Raw genomic sequence first — 18956 nt, 5'->3', positions numbered from 1 at the left:
GTATTTTTTGTTTTGAGTTTGCGTATACTTCGCGGGACTACTCGTAAAACAAAGTTGCCACATTTCTCAACTTATATACGCGCTTATAACTTTAAGTTATGAGCGACCGATGTCCTTAGAGTTCGACCAAGCTAACTTTTTATGAAAATATGACGGTGCACAATAACAGTAGGTATTAGCTCTGACTACATATCTATTATAAGTAAGAATAGCTATGGTACATATCCTGCACAGAACATGGCCCGACCAGTTCTTGGCTTTATTTTTCATATTGCCACTGCGGTAACAGCTGCCGATTGGGAATGTAAGTAGTTGGTATTTGATTAGGTACGTTATTAGATTACCGTTCCCCACTCATAACTCTGTAACGTAAACGTCAGACCGTTCATAAGTTATTGGACTTAGCACACAGTCCAATGCTAGCCACATTAGGTAATCATTTGCCGAAGACCTTTTACACTGTGAATTAAGGGATATTATTGCTTGATTCGAGTGGAAGGTAAGTTAGTTGGGTTGTACGTGTTTGCTCATGGCACAGCAACGCTCTCAAACAGCCGTCAGGTAAGTTATGGCAAGCCTTGTGTGCAGTTTTGCTTATTAACGGAACCAACATGGCCGCTTGATAAGATTTCGGTTTGTCTTGGCAAGCATTCGTGCCTTGAGGCGGCGTCCGGGCATTTGGAGTTGAAGCCACTCAATGAGTGACAAGGTGTATGCTCTACATATAAATATAAAATAATATTCCTCTATCTATAGCCTTGACTTGACCACTGGCTTGGCAGCTTGGGCCTTGCCCGGCTGCTGGCAGCACCCTAGCTTAGGTTTTTTATAATACCTAGGTATGTGTATAAGCATTTTGTTTTGTTTTTGTACGCGTCTTGCCTGATTATCTCAGTTTGGTTAGCAACGCGATGACGGAAAGGTCGATATGCCAAGAATAACAACTTTTCTTGTTCTACGTTTCAATCATTACCTACGCTAAAATAATTTCAATTGACTGCCCTAAGGAGCATATTCACACATTGATGAGTATACAAACATGACATGCGTACATACATACTCATAGGCAGCACGATTTCTGTAGTAATAAACCATAAACCTTAGCGACCTCTTCTTACAAACCTGTGTTAAATTTTGTGAGGTAAAGGGACCAACGATTATCAACGGTTTGTTATATTGGCAAACGTATATGAATAACGCCAGTAGAGTATACGCCAAGTTGTACTGCTAAGAAATTTCCCTTGCTTCGTGTAAAGCACGCATAGCTACGATACGAGCTAGTACAAATCGCCCAACTGCCCGAGATACCTACGTGGAACGGTGGGCAACACGGACGTACCTACTAGCTTACGGAGGTTTAATTATAAACTACCAGGTGCTGAGAATTTAATGCAAAATAATTCAAATATAAAGTGGACGTAAGTACTTATTTGCAATGATAACGAAAGTCGTTCATCGAAGTATGTAATTCGAATAATTTTAATCAAGGTTAACAAGAACAGTTCACACGGAGACCGATACAGATTTTAGGTTTTTCATATTCGTTTGATTAAGTTTGATATTCTTTGGTAGGTATTTGTTTTTTCTTTTGAATAATAAAGACCCAGAAAATTCCCGACACAAATAGAATACTTAAGCATACCTATGTTTATAACCTTATCAATTATTTTACTAGGTACCTACTCACTTTAAATAAAAACTTAACTGAAGTTTAACAAAGAGCTTCTTTCGAAATAGGAAACCATACAAAATTCATAAAGTTAGAAAATGCCCATTCTTTCTTTGACGTCTTTATAACTCTTTAAGCTTTCAAAATACCTTGCCTTTAAGTTCTTGGCATACCTATGGATTCTACTTTGAAACAATAAAGAAAAAAGATTTATTTTTAAAACCAACCAAATAGCCAGTGCAAAATATAAGACCAATTCAAACTTGCATGGTTTTGTCAGAATAATATGTAGTTGTATTTTATAATTGTTGATGTGTTTTTTTTTTTTGCTGTATGTAAATTCCATGTTGACGTGTAAAAGTGCCCCTGTGGCCTATTTGCTGAATAAATGTTGATGTTTGATGTATGTAAAAATGATGACAGTCGCGCGTGCATTTCTCGCGTTCTTGTCCGTACTCATTTAATTCTCTTTGGTCTGTAGAAGCGAGATGCACGGGCGACTGATATCCTTTAAATATTATTTTAAGTTTCAATTGGCCTCTTAGTTCCAGCAAACACTATGCAAACCATGTAGGTATGCTATAAGGATCCTTATCTTTATAAAAATACTAGGTCCCTATTCGTAACTTAATATCAGCCCAACCCGTAGCTTTTCACAAGCTTTTATTTAACTTGCAATGTTTGTACTTTGTTTGTAATAAATATTATGTTTGTTCGGGTCAAATCGTGCAAGCTAAATTAGAGCCACTTCCCATTATTCGATTGAGCTGAATCTTCACATACATAATTGTTAGTTGGGTGACAATGCAATATAATGGTATCCAGCTGATTTGATGATGGACACAGGAGGTGGCCATAGAATATCAGTGATAAAACAACGCATCCTAATTGTTTATTAGAATTGTAACCTACTCGTTACTTGTTGTCAGCGATAAAAACTTGTATTTCATTCTCAAATCGACGGATCGTTAAGAATAACATTCCACAGGCTGCTCAGAAAATTTGGATTAAAACAAAATCGGGGCTAAAGCCCACGGGAGCTGTTCATTTCATAGCAATTAGTTGGCTACAGGCAGCGGATTCGTCACGACTGAACGAGTACCCCTTTGTGGAGGGCTTTAGAGCCCACGGGACGGTTACGCCACGACACGACTATTCCGGTATGATTTGAGCTGTCTAAAGTAAAATTACACAATTACAGAGAGATTTTACAAAGATATTTCACGTTGAAATCCAACAAATGTTTGAATCCATTTTATTGCTCGAACGTGTGTTTTTTTTTCTTAATCGGTACGATATTCTTGCTTTAATTAAGTCTTCCTGTGATCAATGCCGTAAAATTTTAAATAATTTTCTCTTAACATATCCAGATCAGGCACGATTTCAGATTTCAGATTTCAGATTTTTATTGGTAAAAAAAAATACAGATTTTTACACGTCATAATACAACATAATTTAAGATTTAACTTAAATTTACGGTAGATTTTTATTATTATTGTATTATTACAATTTCAAGATATCGATTATGTGTGGTACATGTCAAATAAATATCAAAATCACGTTCACGGACATGAAAAATATTTTATTAGGTATGGTTGTTCAATAAACACGTTCAACAATACCAAATTAATGCAAACCAAGCAAAGCTTGTACTATAGGTGCTCGACAATGGTATAGATACTTAGATACATATATAACATCCATGACTCAGGAACAAATATCCGTGATCATCACACGAATAAATGCCCTCAACCAGGATTTGACCCGGAACTATCTGCTTCATAGGCAGAGTCCTTACTATACCCACTAGGCCTGACAGGTAGTCGGATATTCCGTACATAGTTCTGAAAAAACTCATTGGTACGAGCCAGGATTTGAGCCAGTGACCTCCGCATTAAAAGTCGGACGTCAGATCCACTCGGCCACCACCATTCCTCCTAATTGCTTCGTCATTTTTATACGTGAGTCAGATTTAAATGTGGTGAGTAATACCATTTATATATTTTTTGGAGGTGATACCTAATCTGGAAGATAACAGATAGATACATGCGCCTTCATCTGTCTGTGAAGACGCAGTTTGACGCATAAACATGATAAACATCAGCCTATCGCACAGCGACTCTAATCCATAAGGATTAGTCAGTAAAACACTGCACATTTGTTGTGAAATTGTGTAAAAATAAGTACTTTTACATTCCATTTATAACGTTATGGGTATTTTTTGTGCTATAAACTTGTGCACACCAGTCAACGGAAGATATATATATATATATATAAACCAGGGAGCATCATATCCGGAGCCATAAGATATTGTCTTGATGAGGAATACGAGTTTAATTCGATAACCGTATCTTTGAAATGTTTTGGTCACCTCTACTTGGAAGATATAGAAAAGAAGAAAAGTGACCGAAAGTACCATACTAACGACGAAATATACGTTGACTTAAAAATAAGTTATATACACCAACGAAAACGGAGAAGCCCATTCAATAGACCAGTACGACAATCAGTTCAGTTTCCAACTGCCTTATAATATTCCAGGTTCTATAGAATACAAAAAGCATACGGACAGTTATAACGTGCTAGCCTACGTTAAATATTCCATTCGTATTCAGACTGAACAAACAGTATAAGAAGGATATTACCGTGATGTCGGTACAGACGCCACGGCTGACAATGGAGCCTTTAGTATATCTGAAAACCTTGCTTCAAATGAAGTCGTTATTTTCAAGCAATATAGGTTTTGTCAACTTAAAGGCTGTTATCGCTAACTCGGTCCGATCACCCGGAGAATTCCTCAAAGTTGATTATGAAATAACCAACAATACAAATAAAGCAATCAAAGATGTTCAAGTAAAAATCGCAGAAGTTGATCAGTACACTTCAGAGGAAGAGCTCGTGGTAAAAGTTCATACCGACGTAGAAGGTGCAAAATGTTTCTATGAAGGCTTAGCAGGCGGCGATACAGGCCAATTTACTGTTGAAATCATGGTTCCTGAACATTGCGCTTCTATTGATCATTGTAAATTTTTGTCCCGAGATTTATCATTAACAACTCTTGTTAGGCTACCTGATCCACATACGAATCTGCCTCTAGAAATTCCATTTCAAGTTATTAATTCTTTATCAAGCAGCTTCGAAGAGAATGCCTTCTTTTCTAACGATGCCATACCCTGCGATGATCCACCCACTTATTGGGAAGCAATGGCTGCAGATACAAAGGATATTTCAGAGGGTAAAGAAGTTGAAAAGGATGCTTCAGAGTAAATAATGAGGAGTTTAAAGAAGAAAAAGAAAATAAATGAAAGAGTGGAGGCGAAGAGTATAAGAATAAGAATAAGAATGATTTATTGCGGTACTGTGTACATTTGTAGATGGAAATCATGGTATACAATTTGTTTCAACAGTTACCCATTTCGGGTATGCAATACTTAATTAACTTATGAACTAGACTCAAATAACATGCAAAGATTTACATAGGTTGGTACCTATGTAAATCTAAGAATATTTTGAACATTAATTGGTATTAATGTTCAAAATATTCTTTCAGACTATAAAATGTTTTATCTAGTAACCAGTTTTTCAACCTTACCCTGAATCGGTTACCTTCAAGTGCCTTAATATCAGCTGGAAGGTGATTAAATACTCGAATAGCTGTTACAAATGTGCTCTTTTTGTATATAGATGTGTTTGTTTTTGGTAGTACAATGTTATATTTATACTGAGTCCTAGCATTGCACTTAGTTGAAGAGTGAGCTGTAAAATAATTAGGCTGTTTTTTTACAAATAAGCTTACTTCTAGAATGTAGATTCCGGTCAGTGTAAGGAAGCGTTTTTCCCGAAAAACTTCTCGAAGTGAGTCTCTAAAATTCATGCGATAAATTATTTTTAGACATCTTTTTTGCAGTATGAATGTTTTATTCACATCCACAGAATTACCCCAGAAAATAACTCCGTAGGTTAATAGAGGATACACGTTTCCATAGTAGGCACTAATTACTATGTTTTCAGAGCAATTCTCTGATAGTATGGATAATGCGTAACAGTTTTTAGATATTTTTTTGTTTATTTGTTCGATGTGAGTCTTCCAATTTAAATGAGAATCAACGTGTACACCTAGAAATTTTATACTGTCTATTTCCTCTATAGTGGTTCCTGATTCCGATATACTTAGAGAGGCAGGAGAGGTCCCATAGTTCCTAAACTGAATAAGCTTGGTCTTATTTAGATTTAATTTGAGATTTAATTGGTTGAGCCAATTTATAATTTCCGTAAGAGCTGCATTTATATCCCTTTGAAAAGTAATATTCGAACGATCACAAGAGAAAAATATGGTGGCGTCGTCGGCAAACAGGACACACTCTTGGTTCGCTATAGTGGGAAAGTCATTTAAATATATAAGGAATAAAAGCGGCCCAAGTACACTTCCTTGCGGTACGCCGACAACTACTTCCTCGTAGCATGACAACAATTGCTCTATAGTTTTATTTTGCTTGTTGAGTCTTAGTAATAGCCCTAGTCTGTCTTAGAAACTTTTAGCCTTTGGGTACGGAACCCTAATAAGTAAATCTAAAATAAAAATAAATTGGTTATATTCTTATTAATGTATCTTTTAACACGAATAAACCATTTTAAGTTAAGACGCGTTTTTCAGTTAAAACAAGATTACCTTAACCGCCTCGCGGCGGTGTTTGGGCTTGACTAAATTTAATGCCGTTCTCGTTCTCACTAAGTTAAAACAGGACTACCCGGTTAAAACTAGTTTACAGTCAACTGGTTTTACCTAGAGCACTTTTTCTTGAGAACAATTGCAAAGTAGGTACGTTTTCTGAAAGTTAGAACATAATGTGTAAATTGGGCAAATTTCGGTACCTATTTTAAACATAAGTATATAACCCGTCTATTGTAAATGGGAACTGCTAAAGAATCGCCCGACTTGCTCAAATCAAGCCGGGAAGCAAAACTGCCATGCAGCTAACTCAAACAATAAACGACCCAGATAAGAGTTAAGTAACTTCATTGTTGAGTCTTCAGGAACGGGAAGACAAGTTTCTATTGATACAACTTTAACTCTGGTGAGCTTTATCGATGACATGTGTAGGCACAACGTGTATTAGAGCTCAAAATCTTAAGCAGTGCCCATAAACAATGTGTAATGTAAGATGTATGTAAGTACTTTCGGAATTAGGTAATAATAAAGAACCGGCCAAGTGCGAGTCGGACTCGCGCACGGAGGGTTCCGCACCATCAACAAAAAAAGAGCAAAAAATCGTGTTTGTTGTATGGGAGCCCCCCTTAAATATTTATTTTATTTTCTTTTTAGTATTTGTTGTTATAGCGGCAACAGAGGTACATCATTTGTGAAAATTTCAACTGTCTAGCTATCACGGTTCATGAGATACAGCCTGGTGACAGACGGACGGACGGACGGACGGACGGACGGACAGCGAAGTCTTAGTAATAGGGTCCCGTTTTTTACCCTTTGGGTACGGAACCCTAAAAAGAATCTGTTTAAATAAAACATTTCAGAAAAAATACACATAGGTATTACTATAGGTATACCTACTTATAATTATAAATGTCATGTCGCTCCAGTATTACAGTAGCCGATCATCAAACTTTAGCACCAATTTCCACTTTTCTACACAACCTAAATGTAAGCCAGTTCGTAATGTTTGTATGTTTTTCTGTTCAATTTACGCACCCACATTCGTAACCAAACAGGACAAATGGTCTCGTTCGAACCCCATCCCGCCGACACGGACCATCGAAAGTTCGTTAAAGTAATGACACTCTATCTCGACCATCCCCCAAAAAGAAATGAGATAGCACTACCCACACTTACAGGGGTTAAGAGAGAGCGACTATCCCAAGATAATACCCCCATAATCACACTTTTGTTTTCCAATCGCTGCTAACGATTATTGGAGCTATGCGAGTGCCATTTTCGAATTGCTTTAGTGCCCTAAGACTCCTAAGATAAGTCGTTAGGAAGAGCAATAAAAAGATCCGAGGGCACAACGATTAGTCCTTTCTTACGTGATTTCTTTCCTTTTTAAATCCTTCCGGTATAGGTAGGTACTGTTCTTTTTACTGGCTTTGACACAAGGAAAGTGGTATATTATTCTATTTAGTATTTTAGCTGTGTCACAAATAATATACATAGGTATGTGATATTTTAACTGATTTTATTACCAAATAGGATACATGGATCAGAATAAATAATACATACCTATCAAACTTCGGATTTTTTAAACTATGTAGGTACAATTAAACCAAAACAAGGTATCTACAAAACTGTTAACAAACAAACACGACAGTGATGCAGGTTCTGTGCGAGTCTCTTAATTAAAAGTTTTACACCGATTTGCTAAGTCTAGGTACGCTACAAAATCTTATCAATTATATACCTACTAATCAGAACCTATTATATAGGTACCAATAACCAGAAGCGTGATGCATTACGAAACATGTCAAGTACCGTAAAATGGGGTGAGTAGGCGCAAAACTGACATTCAAACCTCGATAACATTTTATTTTTACATATGCAAACTGAATGGTGTATATAATAAGTGTTCCGGACGTTTGTATTTTAGTTTTTATCTTATTTTGGGTAGTTCCATTTCATAACTTTGACGATAAAGAGGAAAACCCACCTCACCCCGTAGTGCCTCGTATTTGGGGTGAGAGGGCTTTTCATACAAAGGTGATTTTGGAAGAATGTTGCATCGATTTTTTTTTATTATGCGTATTACTATAGCTCCATTTTAAATTGGAATACATTATTTTTGTAGCAGTAGCCTTAAAATCCCTTCTCACCCCCCTCTCAAACCTTCTCTCCCCATTCATAACCCACCTCTCCCCGCGAAACCTACTCACCCCATTTTACGGTACATATCAAATCAATACACATCAAGTTGGGACTTCAGAAGTTGAATGACGCATAGTAAAGGTACATACGAGCAAAGAGTAGTATAGGTACTCGTAATACGAGTGTCTACGAAATTCCAATGCAACCCCAGTGATATTTATTAATATTCACGTAGGTAAATCAGTAACTTCAAAGTAACCGAGCGACAAGGGTGTCTGCAGACTTTCGAAAACTACCCTCAATTAATTCAACACCAAGCAAATAAATCAAACACTAGCTAGCGCACAAAGACAAGAGGTCGAATATTTTTATTTATACCGAAATTGCAAATTGGCTGGTAATATTCATATCTTTCGGAAGCTGTTTTCGTTTGTAAATGTAAACCCTTAATTCGTTTTGTTTGCTTAACTTATAACATTCACGGATTGATATTAATAAACAATCGGTAAGGCCTGGTAGGATAAGAGAAACATTGTTTATTTTATTCGGGACAAGAAACCCGTATGAAGAAAGTCCTCCGTACCTACATTTTATTTATGTAATGTACGTACCTAAGTAAGTTTTTAATATCTTTAATTATATCTAGGTTAGTTACTGATTATTTTCCTTACAAGTGTTTCCCTTGCCTCATTATCCCATCTAAACTTACATCATTAGATAGGTATTTTATACAATTATTTCTAATTATTTCTTTACATAACTTTGGGAACAAATCAAATTATTATATTAAATATTTCGATTTGTGTTTTTTAAGTAGTCACACTACTTAACGGGCTAATGCCTTGAACCCCTTGGGCGTGGTGGCCAAGGGGGTCAAGGCGTTAGCCCGGATTGTTAAAGACGCCGGTTCGAATCCGGTCTTCACCACTTTTTCTTTAATATACATCTATTTCAGTTTAGGTACTTGTTTTTCCTGCAACTCGTAAAAGTAACGCTACCTACCAAAATGATGACATGTTTTTTTTTTCTTTTCTTGAGAACTAGGTATCTTAAAACAGTAAAAATTGCCTTTTTTGCTTCGAAACCGGTTCAAAAACAAAACCACAAAGGTTAAAAATGTGTAAAAACGAGTTTTCCTAAACGTGTGCTAGCTTAATCCAATTTTAAAAGGTCGCCAATGCACATACATAATTAGAATGCGACTTTGCCGGGAGCTTAACGGTTAAATTAGTTTATCCCCCTTGCAACCACAGCGAAGGGTTGCAAAATTTAAATTACAAATAAAAGTACTGAAAAATATATCTACGAGTGGGTAGTGCCTCAATAACGACGCCTTTTAATTAAAGCGGATGGGGCAATAAAGTGACTTAATTCCGAAACTCGACGGAAATTATCCTCAGACACCCAAGTTTTCTGAATTGGGAGAGTACACGCTTTAGTTAACAAATTATGAGGCGGGCTTGGTGAATTAATTTCATATTTTGTACTGTTTCAGGGGAAATAGGTAAGTACCTAAAAAGTAAACATGCGTTTGATATCGAAGTCACAGCTTTAAGGATGTAAGCAAATTGTGACGATTTAACACGTAGTTCCATAGGTTCATTTAAAGTGTAGTTTAGTTAAGCTAAAGCTGGCCCGACGTCACCAATTTTGCACGCCCCGGCGTCCCGTCCCGTCACGGTCCAAGGCGCAGCGCGCTCGACTGTAGCAGATGTACCATATTGAAATATCCCGCCCGACCGGCCGTCCGTGCGTCACACCTACTCACCAGATACCCTCTTCGAAATACCTATATTTGACTTCCTCGCCTTACTGCACATCGGCAAATATCTCATATCAAGATTCCCATTCAATATTCACGTTCTCAGCATATCTTAAGATGTCACAAAGGAAAATAAAATTCAATGCACTTAGGTACTTATTATGCTAGATATTATTATAATATGTATACTTACATTAATCTAACTAAATTTACCCGACACCAAACCCCGAAGTCGACATCACTTTATACGACTTATCTAAATTCCTCAAGTGAAACCGTAATTATGAGTATCAGGATAGAGCATCAGTTCTATTGAATTTATATACTTAAAGAAAAGAAAATTGTATATTTAATGGCGTTTATAGTTGTAAACTAACCTATTGATTTTACTTGATTCCATGCCTTGTCTTGGTATGTTATAGTATTGTGTGTCGTCATAACTAGCATATCGTTGGCTGCTTGGTTTGTACTCTAGCTGCAAGTAGTCTCCTTCCTCTTTTCTCAGCTGTCCTTTCTCAGATCCGTCATATCTTGGATCTTCATATATAGTGATAGTTTGCTTCCTGTGGGCAACCATTGGTGCGTTTCTGGGCACCTCTGCAGCAGCCACGGGTGCCGCTCGTGATTCGCCGTAACCGTATCCAAAACCATATCCACCATCGTGGCGCAAACCGCGACTGTCGTAATATCCTGGGCCAGCGTAATCTCTATCCCAGCCGCCCCTGTCCCAATCTTGTCCTCTGTCCCATCCTTGATCTCTGCCCCATCCCGGGTCCCTGTTCCATCCTTCATCGCGGTTCCAACCTGGTCGCTCCCAACCTCTCCGTTCTTCTTGCCAGCCCCAACCGGGGTTACGGTGAACAACTGGTTCGCGGTATTCGCGGTGATCGTGTATTTTTTCTCTGTCATATTGGTTCCTATCGTCGCGATATTTATTGTAATTGGAGTGATCATCTAAATAATGCTTCTTGCCGTAATCGCTGTGCCCTACATGTTTATGACCATTGTCGGCGTATCGGTTGTAACCACCATGGTGATGGTTGTCACGCACGTATTCGTTACCGTTATTGTGCGATCCGTGGTAGGTCCGTCCGGCTAGATTATCGTGATGGTTCAATCGGCTTTTGTAGGCTGCTTCGTCGCCTTCGTCGTTAAAATCGTCAAAGAACGTGCTTTTATTCGAAGACTCGTCCTTGTGGTAGGAATTCTGAAATCCCTGCTTTTGATGTCCTTTTTTATGTCCTCTTTTGAATCCGTTCGCATGACTATCCTCTGCTTTGTCCTGTTTCGAAACGTGGCCTTTATAGGCATCACTTTCCGATGATGACTTCGTATCGTGATCTTTCTTGATGTATTTGGCTTCGTCACTGGCTTTAGAGTACTGGTTTTTGTGGTCGTCGCTGACACGGCTTTCTATCTCATGCACTTTCTCGCCCTTTTGCTTATCATGTTTGATGGATTCAGCTCCCTCGTTGTGAGATATGTCTTTTAGATGTTCCTCTAAAGCATCTTTTAGCACTGAACCACTTGTGAACGTAAATAGCACAGTTAAAGTTAAGATTAGGTAAATTTTATAAGGAATCATCTCATCACAGATTGGCCGATGTTGTTTCTGATGCGGTGTGCGAGGTAATGAGTAGGAGTCCCACTAGTTTAACAGTTTTATATCGGTGCGAATTGTGTTGTCGTTCTTCACGGTCAGTTAGGGCACAATGACAGGAACCACAGCGAGTATGGCGGGAACAATTGATCGCTGCCAAGTTCGGAGCGTCCGTGACATGGCATTATTGAGTACGGAGCTAGGAGCTATCGAGGTCAATAGAACCCAATCGAGAGCGTTGACTATAAGGTCATTGATACAGGAGCTTTTTAAAACTGAATAACATGTACCTATCTGTGACTGTATTAGAAATGAGCAAGTCGAAGCCAGTCGCGCAATGTCGTGGGCGTCGCGGCCAGGCCGTTATGCTTAATACGACGAAGCGAGTTGGCGTCATGTAATGTAAATATATTTGCTTCTTCTATTGCTCTGCAATGGCCAGGACAAACTCGCCAACGAACGGTCATGCATTGTCCGCACAATGCTCGTAGTACCGCTGGAGCAGAAAGGTTCTTGAGTGGCGACCGCGAAACGGAGAAGGCAGCCAGAGATCGCCTCTAGTGTGGAGACCAGGGGGCTCAGCACGGTTCCATTTTTATCGACTATCACCATGCCCGTCACTTTCGCACGTACATACTTGTTAGAACGTGACAGGCATGGTGATAAACGATAAAAATGCGACCGTGCTACTAGGGCAGCGCATGACCGTTCGTTGGCGAGTTTGTCCTGGCCATTGCAGAGCAACAGAAGAAGCAAATATATTTACATTACATGACGCAAACTCGCTTCGTCGTATTAAGCATAACGGCCTGGCCGCGACGCCCACGACATTGCGCGACTGGCTTCGGCTAAGGCGACAACCATAGCTTGGAGCGAGACACAGCGCTCGGATCTTTCGTTCCCTCATCGTATAAACTCATCCCACCTATGGTTGTCGCCGTAGGATCTATATATAAATCCCTAAAGTCTTTTCTCCTATCGATGCATTCCCTAATATTGTTTGTCATAATGATCAGTTGTCCTAACACGAAAAACCCTAATTTTGGTTATCCTAATATTGATTACTTATCTTAATGTTATTATGCATATTTTCTTTTTTGTGAGGGTCGCAGTTGAACCCTAACCTAACCCACTTTTGTGGCAGCAAGTTCTAAAACCTAACCATTTTTCAGAACCTTACATTATGGAAAACAATCGTTATGACAATTGATCGTAATGGCATGTGCCCATTAGGACAAACCAGTTAGGGCAAGTGACTTTAGGACAAACGTTGTTAGGGATTCAGAATGACACCCGTCGCCGTAGCCGAAGCCAGTCGCGCAATCGTACGTTATCGTACCGATCGTACGTTCAATGCTCGTTGGAGAAGTCTTCCATCTAGTGACCTAAATCGAAAATTTAGGCTTGAATTTAAAAGGTTAACCTTTTCGACGCTGTGTAAACACAAAAGCTGTCACTCGGACGCCACGTCACCGAAGTATCAAAATTAAACTTTATGCATATGCACGAAGGTCTATGTTTGCTCTGTGGTTTGTGACGTAATAATTCGTCTTTGGCATTGGACCTACGGTGCGGATATATCCGTCATTGGCGTCAAAAAGGTTAACACTGCGCCAATACACAGGGCCTAGTGCTGCCCCCTACAGTTCTCGCAAGCTCCTTGTTTTTATTTTTATGGCTTAGGTATTTAAGAGGCCTTACCCAGCCGTGATGGCTTAATTTAACCTTTTGGACGCCAATGACCGATATATCCGCACCGTAGATTCAACGCCAAAGACCGATTAATCGGTCACAGACCACATAGCAACATCGACCTACGTGCATATACATAAAGTTCAACTTCGTTTTGACACTTTGATGTGGCGTCAGAGTGACAGCTTTTGTGTTTGACATGGCGTGGAAAAGGTTAACTGTCAGGTTCTACCTAAGAATAATTTAACACACCAATATTGAAATCAGTATCATTTATTTCACACATACAAAATACTATTGCGGTTCTAGTAACTTTTAGCATTCTAAACCTATTTGAGTTAAGGCAACACAACCTGTGTAAAAAAGATAGGTAACAGAAATATAACAATACGGCTTTACTGGATATTTAAAAATCAAAATGCACATAGCACAACTTACAGTCTAAAATAAATATTACAAGTATTTTAAATGCTTTCGAAAGTAGGATAAATGATACGCTTGTTAAAAAGATGTATTTTTTTATGTACCCAAAATGATAAAATAAAATGCGTGTCAGACCGCGCATAATGAGGGTTCCGTACCTTTACTTTTGAATTACCCGGTTTATCTTGATATAGAAAATAAAACTGAAATGAATAGAACTTATGCCAACGAACCTTAGAAATAGTATAAAAAATTCTAGTCCTCAAAAAAACTTTACACTGTGTTTACCAGTCATGTATTTGAAACAGGGATTATAAATTTGAATATTTATTAACACATTTATTTCATGATATCACAGCGAATAACTAAATTTTCTTTTTGGTGAATTCAGCTGAAAGAAACTATACCTCTCGCGTCGAATGTGGCAGTTCATTTTTATATGGAAGACCGAGTCCGAGTAAAACGTTTCTAGATTTTTTTTTGGAAGTTTATATCATGAGCTAAAAATACGGTTTTTTTTTTCATTATTTTAAAATGCCCAACCGAAAGAGACTTGAAGGAACTGACATTAAGGATCATCATTCGACGCAAGAGGTATAACATCGGTAGCATTGGTTTACACATTTGCTAGTTCAGGACGAATGCTCCGACCACGCTGCACAGATTATGCTAGCTGCTAATCTTAGAAATGATTCTCAACTCCATCAACATAATTAACTACATCCCTATAATTTGACATGTTGTCTAGGCGTAGGCTCGTTTGGGTAGTGTAAGTTGATAAGTCGTAAACTTGCACAAAGGCATCATAAAATAAGTTACCGTAAAACGTGTCTACTTTGCTCCAAGATTGGAAATTTAGTTTAAATTTCAAAATCATTATTGCGGTAGGTAGGAATGATGATGTACATATGTATGCCGAGTTAAAGCAGACCATTACTATCATGTTGTAACACTGAAATGAGGTTGTGATATGATAACTTGAGGTTGTGAGTCCATATGTCGCAGTCGGATCGTATAATCCGCCGTATTACATTACGGCTAGCCGTTTTACAAAACAGGGGCGTTTTGAAGCGGCGGTTCGACGATTAGCCGGATTGAATGCGGCTGAATGAAAATCCGCCGGAATGTATTCGGCGCCATACGTTCTTCAACACGTCTATTTAAGTTGTGAAGGAAATGTTTTGGAAAAGAAACACATGTCACTGCGGTGGGACCATGGTAAAAATAAATTAAATTGCAATTATTGTCAAACTCCGGTTACGTAGACGACCGAAAGAACTGGTCACTCTACAATCTAAATAGTAGATACGATGCGGCTAAACGTAGGCCGCCTTATTGAAGAACGTATCGCAATGACAATCCGGCTAATCGTCGAACCGCCGCATTTCAAAACGCCCCCGTTTTGTAAAACGGCTAGCCGTAATATAATACGGCGGATTATACGATCTGACTACGACACATACATGAAGTCGCGCTAGAATTGCTAGATGTATGGAGTCGCGGAGAACTTAAAACCAGGGATCGGAACCGGTTTTTTGCAAAAACTTAGAAATAACCATATTTTTCGAATTATTTTATACTCGAAATGTAGGACTCAGTTGTGTTTTTAGGTTACGACTTCGTATTATTAGATTGCCCAATTAGAAATGAAGTAATTAGCAAAGAACGAAAAAATACCGTTTCCGTTCCCATACAAAAAATATCGGTATCCGATCCCTGCTTAAAACTGTTGAAGCAGAATTACCGAGTGAGGAGTAAAAGGCACATTTTACAGTAAACATTTTGGCACACGAGACCCATGTAGATTACGCTACAAATCATTAAAATCGTCAGGTGACAAGCAAAAGTCACTAAGTACCACCACAAGTTCATAGCCATAGTGAACCCCATTAGGACGAAAAGAAGGTTGATTTTTGTTTAAATATTTTATAGTAATTAGTGACTTTTGCCTGTCACCTGACGAAATGTAACGCAATCTTGACGAATCTGAGAATCAAATTCCAGGAACATACAGACAAATAAATTGGAACAAGATTCGAATTTAAACTGTTGTGAGACATGCTAACATTGAATAATTTTACGGTTTAGACTCACTTGTTTTAAGTCACGCGCGACATGTTTAGGAGAGCCTAGGTCTCCTTTCTCAAGCACTAACAGTGCGAGCAGCGTTCACGACGGCCGTGTGTCGCGTACTCACCTTCGCCACAGAATAACTAATAGTACTACCGTACAGAAAATTCACTCCTTCACGAAAGTCAAATTTAGGTATAAAATTACACCTATATCGCCGCCTGCAAGCAAAATTGAAACTTATAACCGCGCACGAACCGTGAATCTCCTTTGCGCGCCGCAGTTTTATGACCGAGCTGTGAGTGTCGGCACGGGGTTATCACTTGACAAGTTTTTATACCTATACCCACTGATTTATTATTTTTAAGATAAATATGTAGGAATTACAAACGTTGATTATGTAAACATACATTTTTTATCCGGAGATAGTATGTCTGATTCTCACGGAAGTAAGTTTCGAAGCCATTGTGTATTTTCAATTTTGCGCGAGCGCCGCGTGACACGACCATCGTGCGCGCCGAGCGGCAGCCCACTGCCATACGCCTGTCCGATGGGCGCGCCGGCCAAATGTACCTAAACTGCGGAGTGACACCCCCCTGCCTTCGCGCGAGTGACTTAAAACAAGTGAGTCTAAACCGTAAAATTATTCAATGGAACACGATTATTTGTTTCCATTGACGGCATTGTTCAGCGCGGCTATCCTAGCTGTGAGCTCGGCCACCAGTGTGCCCCGCGGCACCTCGCTCTCGGCCCGGGAGGCGACGTCCCGTATCTTGACGAAACATGTCGCGCGAGTGACTTAAAACAAGTGAGTCTAAACCGTAAAATTATTCAATGGAACACGATTATTTGTTTCCATTGACGGCATTGTTCAGCGCGGCTATCCTAGCTGTGAGCTCGGCCACCAGTGTGCCCCGCGGCACCTCGCTCTCGGCCCGGGAGGCGACGTCCCGTATCTTGACGAAACATGTCGCGCGAGTGACTTAAAACAAGTGAGTCTAAACTGTAAAATTATTCAATGGAACAAGATTATTTGTTTCCATTGACGGCATTGTTTAGCGCGGCTATCCTAGCTGTGAGCTCGGCCACCAGTGTGCCCCGCGGCACCTCGCTCTCGGCCCGGGAGGCGATGTCCCGTATCTTGACGAAACATGTCGCGCGAGTGACTTAAAACAAGTGAGTCTAAACCGTAAAATTATTCAATGGAACAAGATTATTTGTTTCCATTGACGGCATTGTTTAGCGCGGCTATCCTAGCTGTGAGCTCGGCCACCAGTGTGCCCCGCGGCACCTCGCTCTCGGCCCGGGAGGCGATGTCCCGTATCTTGACGAAACATGTCGCGCGAGTGACTTAAAACAAGTGAGTCTAAACCGTAAAATTATTCAATGGAACAAGATTATTTGTTTCCATTGACGGCATTGTTTAGCGCGGCTATCCTAGCTGTGAGCTCGGCCACCAGTGTGCCGCGCGGCACCTCGCTCTCGGCCCGGGAGGCGACGTCCCGTATCTTGACGAAACATGTCGCGCGAGTGACTTAAAACAAGTGAGTCTAAACTGTAAAATTATTCAATGGAACAAGATTATTTGTTTCCATTGACGGCATTGTTTAGCGCGGCTATCCTAGCTGTGAGCTCGGCCACCAGTGTGCCGCGCGGCACCTCGCTCTCGGCCCGGGAGGCGACGTCCCGTATCTTGACGAAACATGTCGCGCGAGTGACTTAAAACAAGTGAGTCTAAACTGTAAAATTATTCAATGGAACAAGATTATTTGTTTCCATTGACGGCATTGTTTAGCGCGGCTATCCTAGCTGTGAGCTCGGCCACCAGTGTGCCGCGCGGCACCTCGCTCTCGGCCCGGGAGGCGATGTCCCGTATCTTGACGAAACATGTCGCGCGAGTGACTTAAAACAAGTGAGTCTAAACTGTAAAATTATTCAATGGAACAAGATTATTTGTTTCCATTGACGGCATTGTTCAGCGCGGCTATCCTAGCTGTGAGCTCGGCCACCAGTGTGCCGCGCGGCACCTCGCTCTCGGCCCGGGAGGCGACGTCCCGTATCTTGACTAAACATGTCGCGCGAGTGACTTAAAACAAGTGAGTCTAAACTGTAAAATTATTCAATGGAACAAGATTATTTGTTTCCATTGACGGCATTGTTCAGCGCGGCTATCCTAGCGGTGAGCTCGGCCACCAGTGTGCCGCGCGGCACCTCGCTCTCGGCCCGGGAGGCGACGTCCCGTATCTTGACGAAACATGTCGCGCGAGTGACTTAAAACAAGTGAGTCTAAACTGTAAAATTATTCAATGGAACAAGATTATTTGTTTCCATTGACGGCATTGTTTAGCGCGGCTATCCTAGCTGTGAGCTCGGCCACCAGTGTGCCGCGCGGCACCTCGCTCTCGGCCCGGGAGGCGACGTCCCGTATCTTGACGAAACATGTCGCGCGAGTGACTTAAAACAAGTGAGTCTAAACCGTAAAATTATTCAATGGAACAAGATTATTTGTTTCCATTGACGGCATTGTTCAGCGCGGCTATCCTAGCTGTGAGCTCGGCCAGCAGTGTGCCGCGCGGCACCTCGCTCTCGGCCCGGGAGGCGATGTCCCGTATCTTGACGAAACATGTCGCGCGAGTGACTTAAAACAAGTGAGTCTAAACCGTAAAAGTATTCAATGGAACAAGATTATTTGTTTCCATTGACGGCATTGTTTAGCGCGGCTATCCTAGCTGTGAGCTCGGCCACCAGTGTGCCGCGCGGCACCTCGCTCTCGGCCCGGGAGGCGATGTCCCGTATCTTGAACAAGATTATTTGTTTCCATTGACGGCATTGTTCAGCGCGGCTATCCTAGCTGTGAGCTCGGCCACCAGTGTGCCGCGCGGCACCTCGCTCTCGGCCCGGGCGGCGATGTCCCGTATCTTGACGAAAC

The sequence above is a fragment of the Cydia amplana genome, chromosome 3 (genome assembly GCF_948474715.1).
Source record: "Cydia amplana chromosome 3, ilCydAmpl1.1, whole genome shotgun sequence".
Classification (NCBI taxonomy): domain Eukaryota; kingdom Metazoa; phylum Arthropoda; class Insecta; order Lepidoptera; family Tortricidae; genus Cydia; species Cydia amplana.
This window is presented reverse-complemented; position numbering follows the sequence as displayed.